Source organism: Haliaeetus leucocephalus, unplaced genomic scaffold (assembly GCF_000737465.1).
Source record: "Haliaeetus leucocephalus isolate CR32 unplaced genomic scaffold, Haliaeetus_leucocephalus-4.0 Scaffold636, whole genome shotgun sequence".
In the NCBI taxonomy this organism is placed as follows: Eukaryota; Metazoa; Chordata; class Aves; order Accipitriformes; family Accipitridae; genus Haliaeetus; species Haliaeetus leucocephalus.
The window spans coordinates 5,396,473-5,405,525 of NW_010973072.1; the positions used below are offsets into that span (position 1 = coordinate 5,396,473).

Sequence of the window (9,053 nt, forward strand, 5' to 3'; positions counted from 1 at the left end):
GGTACGGAAGTATCCACAGAGAGTTCAATCAATCAGCTTAATGAGTGTGAACAGTTACCTTTGCTAACTTGGCTAACCTGAACTGAAATAGTTTAGGAGAACAAACCTGAGCAGGCAAACATCTCTGGTAGGGCTGGAATGAGAGGCTCCACCAAAAGACAACATGTATCATCTTAATCATGTTTCAGTAAGTTATGTGGCTGAATAGTTCTCTTCCACATTTGAAGTACATTTTCAACTGAGGGAGTAAGCTTCATGAGCTTCAGTAAGACAAAAAAATCTTTAAAACACAGGCTGAAATATTTTTAATGTATTTTCCTAATATCCTTCTGCATAATGCTAATGAAAAAGCTCTTACTGAACATTTCTTTTCATGAACACTTCAAAACTAGAGTAACAGTCAATTTACAAACTCATGAGCCTAAAAATACATCAAGCCGTAATTTCTCTCCTACATAATGATTTTATTTGTATACTAGACATTTTCGGTCTTCGGCAGCATAGCAGAAAATATACTTGCTTTAGTATTCCTTCTGATACGCAAGACACTTCCATCATTTAACACTCATCAAATGTAATTTATTAGGGTAAGTGTATTTCAGAACACTTGGGTTAGGTCCATTTACTAACATTAAAACACACAATGTATTTAATCATGAATAAATCAGTAAAAAAAGGCTGAAAAATCTAAGCAATGCCACTCCTTACTCAAAAGTACAATTTTTGAACAGCATTAAAAATATTTTTGCAAAAAAATATACTACAAAGTTTTATTAGAAACCCTGTTGGAAAACTACTGATAATATAATGAAAGAAAGATATTAATTAAATATTATCTGGTCAAATATAATTACTATAGCCCAGGTTTCTCTTTCTCTCTTGCCTTATTTTCATTATTTCTTTTCTGGCAGCAGATCATAGTTCATTTCTTCCCCAGATCATTTCAGTACCTGCTTTCCTTCTCGATTCTTCTTCCTGAATTCTCTATTTTTTTTTTTTCTAACCTCCATCTATCATTAAATCACTTCTCATCTCAGCTTCCACTTTACCCATCAAAAATGCTCTGTATACCATCCTTCCTTAATATATCTTTTCTTCTCTTGACCATGTTCCATGGCCAGCCAGCCAGCATAAGGCTTTCAACAGCCTACCTACACTACAGATGCCAAGAAGGCACAGACAGATCAAAGAGATTCGGAATTCTATCTTTTGGACTACCTTCTGGCCCTGTTACTGCCCCAAGCATTTGAGAAACAGTAGATTTAGAACTGTGCCTATGTTCAAGAGCCTCCTGTCAACTATCAATCTGGTTTAGTCTGCAGAAAAGGAAAGTACCTTCTAAGGTTTTAAGCATCCTCCATTTCAGATTTCTAGTTTGTCTCCATCTTACCCACCTTTGCTCATGCTCAGAACTTTCTCAGGGCAGAGAAAAATGAACTCTTGGCTGAAGTAGGTTGTTACCATCTGTATTTCACCCTTTCCCAGAGATTCCACCCTTCTGTTTTCCCAGTGCTGCATGATGAGTTTTTAAAATCAGGCATATTTTTTACAGGACCTGGTAAAAGAGCAGTCAAATGGTTAAACTGGCAGAACAGAGGAAGGGTGGAACATCTGGCAGAGGAAGGAGGGAGTCATTAACCACTCAACTTAGATCCACCACCACCGCCAGAACAGTTTGCCTCACCATGCTGATCCAATTCCAGAAGAAATCACCAATCTATGAATGCTTCTGTGTTATTCATAGAAGCAAAGAAAGTTGGTTGAAACTCTCTACAGATGTAGAGTGAATTATTTAAAGCTTGATTCACATTGTAAGATTTAGCATTCCTATAACCATAAAAATCATTTACATTTTGCAGAAACAGATAGCGTTTGCTCTATAAACCTTTTATCTTACACCAAGTGGAAGTATTTGAGTGTTGCTGTATTATTTGACATTAACATAAATAAGCATTACTGTAAATAATCCATACAAATTTAGAAATAATTAAGACTGTATAATAAAGTAGTAACTTCTCACGAATTAAGTATTTACTAGAAACAGAGTAAGTGAGCATTACCCTCATAAACCAGATATTAAAATCCTTCTGCTGTACAGAAACTCCAAATGAAATTACAGTGTTGAATACATTAACTAGAAAATGGTGAGGTTGTCAGTCATTCCTAATTTCACACAGTTGTGTGATGATGATGTGATTATTCTCAATATTCACCTAAACTATATAAGCCAAACTACAGAAACATTGGAAATTTTTAAAGAAATAACAGCAAGTCCCAAACAAATGACATGTTAACTGATCAATGTTGCTTTTGGAACAATTCTTCAGTATTCCATAATAGCAGGTATTATTAGCGCTTTCAGTACTTGCAAATTGTATTTAATTTTTGGATTTCTTACCTGAAAAAACTTCAAGGTTTGCAAAAATACATTAATCAGTATGAGTTCATCTACTCCTCTGGAGTGCAAGCATCAAATTCTGCAATTTTACTAAAAAAACCCCACTTTGTATTAGTGAAATACTTAAAAATGAGAACTGACATGCAAACACACAGCTTCATTGTCAATTTTGCATTCAATTTCATAGCAAATGCTGCTACACAGTGAATGAAAGTCTGAATTTATCTGTCTTATTTTCTTACTAGCAGTGTACATAAATTTATTTCCTTCTGTTGGATGCAAAGCAAGCACAACTATGAGAGGAAAATGTGTGAACAAGAATATTGCCATCCAAAAAAATTATTTTATTGATTTGAATTAATAGAAAATCTGACACATCAGTACAAAATGGTGTTAAGAGCTGATTCAAAAAGATTTTTAAAATTCTTTCCTAATTCACAGGCTTACAAGTCTTTAACAAAAACCTTATAAATATACTAAGTATACTAAGTATATTTATAGACAGTATAGCTGTACAAAGACTACAACTTACATATTGAAAATCATTAGCAAAACATTAAGGCATTTCTTTTGGTTACCTGTCTTGAGTTGTATTTTCCGTGGAAAGATATTTTTAAGATGATATTTTTTAAAGATATTTTTAAGATTATATTTTTTAAAGAGAAAATCCTAAAAAAATAACCTAGCAAGTAACATGATATCGTAATGAAAAAACAAACGCTCCAAACTAGTTGATTTATTAGTCCACTAAAAAACTCCTAAAATAATACACAAATGGTAAAATTCAGACTGACCATAATGAACATAAAGATCCCATTAATTTCTGTATAGTAATCTCAGCATACACAGCAAGCTCCATTTTCAAATTACACACATTCCAAGGCCCTCATCTGCCTGATTACCACCAAAGAAAGATTATAAAAGCACAAATACAATGCTTTGCTTTCACACTTCCAAAGTCACTTACATACAAGAATAAAACAAGCTGAGAAAGATGGCTAATTCACAACATACAAAAATATTGATAACACACAAAACTTGTGCAGCATTTTAAAACAAAAAATGAGATTAATGGTGACGTCACATGTTCTCTCAGTTAACGTTTAAGTATAAACCCTCACTAAGGCCGTAATTCAGAATTTACACTGAATACCTATCAATGTAGAAGAGATTACTTATACACAGAATTGCAGCTATAACACTGTGGTGCAAGAAGAAATACATCCACCACAATGACATTTATACACAGATTCCTTTGCTTATGTTAAGTCACAACTATTACTTTCCTAAAGCTTTACTAACATGTGGTTCTAAATCCTGAAAAGCTTTAAGAATGTGTTCAACTTTGTGCAACCCATTTAGTCTCATAAACACATGCGTAAAGCTTTGCTGGATTACAACTTTACCAAGCAATGCTTTTTCATTTTTAAAGGGGAACAAAATTAAGGATTGTGCCAGCAATGCAATCAGACAGAATGTCAGTAACTGGAATTCTATGTCTCTTCTATTTTTTTTTTTTATAGGAAATACTGAGAAACTTGCCACTTCATGAGATGCAAGAACCATTTATGGGTATTAACTGGACTTTACTGGAATACACTTAACAACTTGAACTCTATTTTAATGAGGTGCTCTGATGAATTTTTATGAGCTACCTTTTTTACATTTATAATAAAGAATGACTGGCAAACTAATTGTAATGTCTCTAGAATTTTTAATCAAGTTTTCAGCAACTGTTCCCTAGCCGTCCAGCAGACTTCTAACATTAGAAACAAAATGTGGAAATAAAAATACAATTGCCTATCCTTTTCAGGGATATAAATTAAGGCTACTTATCTTGTAAATTCACAGTTTGAGAAGGGTAGAAAACCAGTGGGTTTTGTCTTTTTGTCTTTATTTTTAGTGTTTCGTTCATTTGTGTTTCACTAGTCAGTGTAAGGATCAAAAATGAGCTTAACTATGACTTCTCTCTCACTTTGTTGCTTTTGGCGTCATGCCCAGGTTTAAGCGAGTTTTCAAACATTTAATTAATGGCTTTAGTCAAGTACCCAAATATGAAATCTTAAAATACTGTCTACTGAGTCAACGATCACAGAGATTCAGTTTATTGCACAAGTGCAAAACTGTTATATTAACATCTGGATTTAATAACAGTAATCTGAACACTTTAATAAATTCTGTAATGTGCATTTGCTTTGGAGTTTCAGGATATGGAAGATTTTTGTGGCTGTGGCTTTGACAGAGCCTCAACAACCCTGAAGAGTAGTTTTACAGCAGCTGTCAATCTTTACCACTGAAGAAAAGTTTGAAAAAGTTTTATTCCACAATTAATATTTTGCAGTTTAGGCTCTTGAAATTCAGGTGATAAAAAAGCTTAAGAAACAATGCCAGGAATACTGGTTCACTGTGCTCAGTGCAGCACAGAGTAATTTCATTTAAAGAAGCAAACATGAAACATTCATGGTTGTGAAGTGCAAATAAGCTTAATTTCAGTTGTTGATCTCTTTTTTAGGCATGCTGCTAAAAAAGTTGCAGATACATTCACAGTAAGAAAGAAAGGTTGCCCATTTACTAAACCAGGACGTGAAGCGAACTGGTTTGCTAAGTCTAATCAAACCTGCTCTTCTTCATGTAGCCTGAATGCAACCCTAGAACACGCCTTACCTTCAGGTTAAAGAAACTCCCCTATATTTAAGTGTTTCCAGTTGCTAATTTTTTGCCTAACACTACAGTTCTGGGGTTTGTTGGAATACATCAATACTCCAGATACATACCACCTTCTGTGTATATCCAGGAATTTTTGTATGTCTTGCTGTTCTTTCATTCTCTGGAGCAGTTCTTAGCCATGAAAGTTGTGTGCAGTGTCTGGCTTTTTCTGTAGAGGTGGAGCCAATGCTCTGTTTCATCTTAGAGGGGCCTCAGTAGAAATTATCAAGGAGGCTTTAAGCTTGATGCTCTGTCTCAGTTATTCTGAAAATAAAGCAATGCCTCCCACCCCCCCAACGAAGCCCTTTTTGCCATACAAAAGATGGGGAGGGAGGGGGCAGGATCAGAATTTTCACCATTTTGGTACCAACTAAACATGAGAGGCACACAGTTCCAAAACTGAAAATGTTTTAGTTGACGTAACCCAAGTTCCTTATTTTACTAAGCTGCTCGAGTCCCTTCCTAATACCTACTGAAATGGAATTTTATCAGCACCCATTAAACATTCTTGGTTACTCCCTTCGAGAAAGAAGTTTCCTCTCCTCATCTATAACTGGATTTATTTAATCAAAACATGTTGGGTCTGGTGGTACTTTGGAAGTGCTGTGAAGTGCTCTGGCGCTATGCTGGTACTAGCCTGAGTCTCTGTAGAATAATAGTTAAAAATAAACAAAATGATACATAGGCCAAAGTTCCACCTACCAATATAAAAACTATTCACATTTAGAAAAAGTCTAACATAACCTGTAAAGGCTTGCAAGCATGACAGTCTTTTAAAAAAGAGAAAATATTATTTAATCAACATAAGAATATTTAAGTAAAAATTCTAAGAGGTGATTGAAAACCACTCATATCAAATGGCAAAGCAAAAACATCACAATAACTTGCTACTAGCTTATGTAACACATGTACTATATATCCCCAAATTCCTGTTTGTATGAGAACGTACCTCTTGGAAAACCTTACATTTTAACAGGATTATAAAACTGGCACAATTTAAAGTGATAGACTGCTCACTAAAAAAACAGCAGCTTTATAAAAACCCTGTATTTATATAGTTTTAATTATTTTATGAAATAGCGCTTACCTTGTATCTCTAGCCTCCTTCTATAGTGTCTGTTTCAGCACATTTCTGGTCAATTGGAAAGCAAAGATAGGAAAAACAAAAATCACAAAAATGTCACAAAGATTCTTTATTTTAGAAGTTACATATTCTATTCCACCTCAGAAATTAAAACCTTATGAATACAAGTTGCTCTCAGTTTTGTGATGTCACAGTATCTTATCAGGTTAAAAATCCTTAAACTAATTTCACTATGCTCTAAGCTCATTTTTTAGCACCTTTCATATTACTATTCAAATTCTAACATACTAATTATTTGTCTTTCCAGTTACCTCTGGCAAGAATAGTAGTGCTAGAGGTGCATCACCCACTCCTTTTAACTCAACTACAATACACAAGACCAGTCCTAGCTCCTTCAAGTCCATCTTGCATAATTCCTTAGAGCTGGAATGTCTTCACACTTGGAATTATATCTATGCATTATAACATCATTTAATAACAGAAATCTATTTTAGTTTTCTATAGATTCTAATACAAAGGAAACTTTATAAAGAAAAAGGAAACCGTTCATAACCACATTTTGGCTTTTTGCTATGACAACAACTCAAACATATTTGTTCTGTCAACATTTCATTTATTAGTATATTTTAGAGTATGTGTGTACATATATGCATATACAGACATATATGATTATGCCAATGTAAAACTACTGCACACTAAATTTAGAAAAGTGTAAAAAAAAATCAGTTATCTTTAAGGCTGGCATTTATTAAATGCTGTTTCATACAACATTAATGAGGTTTTCCAGTTTTGGCTTTGAACCTATAGGTATTGGCCTAAAAGGTCCCATACAATGCTCAGCCTCACAATGTTGCTTTTGCTCCGAGAGATGAATCCTAATAGATAGGGTTTTTCTTCTTTTAAAGCTTTGCATGCCTAAGGCTGAAGCTGATGTTATGGTTTCTATACATATCAGTGAAAGAGGTTGAAAATTAAACATGTAAAAAACCAAACCAAAACACACAAGAAAAAGAGGTTACAAGACGGAAATGCCAAAGAGGCCTACAAAAAGAAATGGCCTACAATAAAAGGTATTCCCTTTTCCTTCCAGTAATTATTTAATCAGTAATCTAAATGCCATTTAAAAAAAAAACCAAAAGCAAACCCACAACTAAGTATACTTCCTATCTAATGTCATATTAATTCATAATTTCATCAATTATCTAATTTAATTTCTAGGCTAACAAGCAAGTGCTCCAATTTACTGAACATTTTATGCATATAAACACTAAGTTTGTCTGAGTATCTGTGTATTGACCTCCACCTTTAAAGCTTTTTTTATAACAAGTCATTCAACAGAATCCCACAAATTAAAAATGGTAAATATTAAGGTGATTTTTCACGTTACTGTATGACTGCTCCTAAAAATTCACCCGTATCAGTAAGTTCAGTTTTCTGCATTTCTCCAAATACAGCCAAATCATGAAAGTTGTTCTGCACTTCCAATAATGTACCAAGGATTTTCAGCTTCCAGATGTTTTTATTTTAATAACTGGTGTGACTACCAGACAGCACTCTGTCAAGTTTTAAATGCAAGTTATACCACAAATCATAATTTGCCCTAACTAATTACACAGGAAAGAAAACTTCAGGAAGGAACTAGTTAAAAAGCCAAACATTAAGAAAATAATCTTATGAAATGCCAGCTGTGCCTTTGTTGAGACCTTTAAAACATCACTTTTCAAAACCTGGGCATTCTTCCATCATAAAGGGAAAGATGTAGTGGGAGGAAGAAGTGTAATCACCTTCCCATAAACAAGAACTTCAGAACATGCTGTACTGACAGTACAGTGTAAGCTGTTTTTTTTTTTCTTAAAAGGTGACTGATGTTAGTCTAAATCTTTTAGACAGTGACAGCAAAGGTATGAGATTTCACAGTGCTGTTTGTGAAATATGCATGAAACGATAATTTTCTGATGCTTACTCGACGATTAAACAAATTATTCATTTTAAATCCTGTAGTTTTTATTTCAGCTATACTGCCTGCTGTAGTCCTAGTATTATCTCCTGACTACACTGAGCCAGCATAACAGCAGTTTTCTGCGCTACATACTTAGAAACCAATTGAAAACCCCACATATAAACGGCATAAAGGCAAATGTATTTGTGGGCACAAAGGAAAGGCACTGCAGCACAGCTCTGTACCTTGCTCCCTCCGTTCCGAGGAATGTCAGTTTCACAAGTGTTAACCGATTTACGTGCATCTGAGATACACATCTGTGCACACAACTGCTGCAGACCCACTTGTTATTTTCCGCAGAAAGCTGATTAGCCAAGTGCCATCTAAAAGCTATGTATTTCATAAACAACAAACCAAACGCTTTAACAGTCCCCGCTCTAAGGGCAGCCGCTCTTTTAACAGGTAAGCGAACCTACGCCGCAGTTGCATGGCTTGTGTTATCAAGAGCAGAGGTCTCAACTTCATCGCTTTCAACAAGGAAAAGCTTTCATCTCAATGCACGTATTTTTAAGGCCAGGCCCTGCAGTTACGCCTTTCTACCCACAGGCCCCGTACCTCACCCAGGAGTCAGTGTGCCTCACTAAAATAATAATAATAATAATAATCCGTGACCGCAGTACAACAGAAGGAAAATCTCTCAGCGTGAGCACGGCAGAAGTGGAGCTGGGCAGGGGTCCGGGGAGACGCACCCCAGAGCACGACGCGCGGGGTGCCGGCACCAGCCCCCCGCGCCGGGCTGACTCCACCTGCGCGGCCCTGCGGGGCGGGGGAGCCCCCGCAGAGAGGCCCGGCGGGGCCGAGGTCCCCTCAGCCGCCGCCGCCACCACGTCCCCAGGCGCCGGCCCTGCGGGGATCCCGCCCTCCCC

At 35.8% G+C, this 9,053-nt stretch overlaps 1 protein-coding gene across 3 annotated transcripts in view; it reads right to left on the reverse strand.

Moving 5' to 3' along the window:
* Positions 1–6,237, reverse strand: part of MKL2 (MKL/myocardin-like 2) — an 81,361-nt gene extending 75,124 nt beyond the window's left edge. For 2 of the 3 annotated variants that reach the window (XM_010578478.1, XM_010578474.1), the window contains exon 1: positions 6,192–6,237. The gene's annotated coding sequence lies outside the window, so the exon portion shown is untranslated. Of the gene's footprint in view, positions 1–5,172; positions 5,369–6,191 lie in introns of all 3 variants that reach the window. The other variant, XM_010578475.1, reaches the window with a different exon arrangement.
* Positions 6,238–9,053: the final 2,816 nt, after the last annotated feature.